Raw genomic sequence first — 2,433 nt, 5'->3', positions numbered from 1 at the left:
GTCGGGGTGGGTGCCAAGGATCCAAGGTGGGTGCCAAGGAACCAAGGTGGGTGTCTGGGTGGGTGCCGAGGTGGGAGCCAGGGTGGGTCCCAAGGTGAGTGCAAAGGTGGGTGCCAGGGTCAAGGTGAGTGCCAATGTGGGTTCCAAGGTGCCAGGGTCAGGGTGAGTGCCAATGTGGGTTCAAAGGTGCTAAGTTGGGTGCGAGGTTGGGTGCGAGGGTGGGTGGGTGCCAAGGTGTGCTAGGTGGAAGCCCGGGTGGGTCGGCATCCCATGGGTGTCGAGTTGGGTGCCTAATGGGTGCTTCTTGTCAAGTTTTAGTCGTCGGGACTCATTTCGAGCCTTAGAGGTCGTTTCTTGTCCGGTTGCCCTGTCTTCGACCTGGGAACCCAATTTTGGTCCTCGGGTCCCATTTTTTTTTGTCTCGCATCCCACTTTTGGCCTGTGGCCTTTTCGGGGTCGATTCTCGTTTTGGGCATCAGAGCATGTTTCTTCTCCTAAAACCCAATATTTGTTTATTAAGTCTCGGAACACATTTTTGTTCTCGTGGACCCATCATGGGTCTTGGAACGCATTTGTGGTCCTTGGGTCCCATTTTGCATCCCGAAACTTGTGTTTTGGTGCTTGATCCCTATTTTGGGTGCCCACCTTGCACCAAGTGCGCACCCGGGGCAAACCGAGCGCCTTGGTGCACCGGGGCAAGATCGAGCGTGCACCCGAGGCGCCCCGAACATGCACCAAGGTGCACTCGGCCCACATGTGAGCGCAGGTCGTTGCGCCCGAGGTGGTGTGTGGGCACCGCGTTGCAGACGGGACACTGCACGCACACGACGCCCCCTACAGGTGCACGCACGTAGGCCGGGCCGGGTGCACACCCGACGCCCTAGCAAGGTGCGCGCACCCGGGCAGGGCTCACACTTGGCGAACGGGGCGCACTTCGCGAGGGAGGGTGTGCACCTCGACGGGGGTGGGTGGCCGGGGTGGATTCGCACGTGGGTCGCGGTTTGCTAAGTACACACTGCGACAAGCTCATAACGGGTGCGATCATACCAGCGTTAGTGCACCGGATCCCATCAGAACTCCGCAGTTAAGCGCGCTTGGGCCGGAGTAGTACTGGGATGGGTGACCTCCCGGGAAGTCCCGGTGTTGCACCCTTTTTTAGTTTTTCGCCGGGCATCGCAATGCTATTTGAATAAACCTTTTGCCCGTTTGCGTTCTCGTCGGGGCCGGGCCGGGCCGGGGTGCGCTGCCCGCACTACCGCGCGCGCGGGGGCGACACCGAGCGCGCACCCGAGGCGCCCCGAGCACACAGGCCACGGTGCAACCCGGGCGTTGTGCGCGCACCCCGGTGCGCCCGAGGTGCTGCGCGCGCACCCAGGTGAAATCGGTGTGCACCTCGGCCAGTGCGCGCTCGGTCGAGTCGCGCACGTTGGCCAAGGTGCACGGTGATGTTTCTTACTCTAAGGTTCCGCACCAGACGCCCGGGACAGGTGAGCGAAGCTGGGCGGGGCCGGGTGCGCGGCCGGGGCAGGTGCACGCAGCTGGAGAGAGCTTTGGAGCACACTTCGGAGCGCACCAATGATGCGCTCCATTCAAAAGTTTCCTGAAAAGGCAAAAAAAGTTGAGATTATAGAATTTCCCACTTGAGAGATTGTAAAAAAAAAAAATTTAAAATGAAGGAAACGCGGGTGCCAAGGTGTGCGCAGCCCAGCCAAGGTGTGCGCACCAAGGCGCCCACCCTGGCGAAGGTGCACGCAAGGTGCGCACCCGAGGCAAACCGGACAATTAACCCAACTTTCGACTTCGCGCGCACCTTGGAGCGCACTTCGGAGCGCTCCTTGGTGCGCACCAATCTTGGGCACCTCGGAGTGCACCATGGCGCCCACCAAGGTGCGCACCCGGGGCAAACCGAGCTCCGACTTCGTGCGCACCTTGGAGCGCACGAAAGGTGCGCACCATGGCGCCCACCAAGGTGCGCAGCCCAGCCAAGGCGTGCGCATCAAGGTGCGCACCCTGGCGAAGGTGCGCACCCGGGGCAAACCGAGCTCCGACTTCGTGCGCACCTTGGAGCGCACAAAAGGTGCGCAACCCAGCCAAGGTGTGCGCACCCCGGTCAAACCGAGCTCCGAATCGTGCGCACCAGAGGTGCACGCCATCGTGCGCACCTTGGAGCACACTTCGGAGCCCTCCTTGGTGCGCGCCGATGTTGCGCACCTCGGAGCGCACCCGGGGAAAACAATGCAATTAACCCGACTTTCGACTTCGTGGGCACCTCGGAGCGCTCTCGGGTTCGCACCTCGGAGCACACCGAGGTGCGCACCTTTGATGCGCTGCCTTCACCAATTTCCAGAAAAGGCAAGAAAACATTGAGAAGGTGTGCGCACCGAGGTGCCCACCCTGGCGAAGGTGCACGCGAGGTGCGCACCCGGGGCAAAC

At 61.7% G+C, this 2,433-nt stretch overlaps 1 non-coding gene across 1 annotated transcript; it reads left to right on the top strand.

Moving 5' to 3' along the window:
• Positions 1-1,033: 1,033 nt before the first annotated feature.
• LOC131872236 (5S ribosomal RNA) lies at positions 1,034-1,152 on the top strand. Its single transcript, XR_009370413.1, has one exon. It is a non-coding gene; the product is annotated as a 5S ribosomal RNA (ribosomal RNA).
• The last annotated feature ends 1,281 nt before the right edge of the window (positions 1,153-2,433 follow it).

Source organism: Cryptomeria japonica, unplaced genomic scaffold (genome assembly GCF_030272615.1).
Source record: "Cryptomeria japonica unplaced genomic scaffold, Sugi_1.0 HiC_scaffold_539, whole genome shotgun sequence".
Lineage (NCBI taxonomy): Eukaryota > Viridiplantae > Streptophyta > Pinopsida > Cupressales > Cupressaceae > Cryptomeria > Cryptomeria japonica.
The sequence above is the reverse complement of the archived record's forward strand: the minus strand, read 5'-3'. Positions and strand labels throughout refer to the sequence as shown.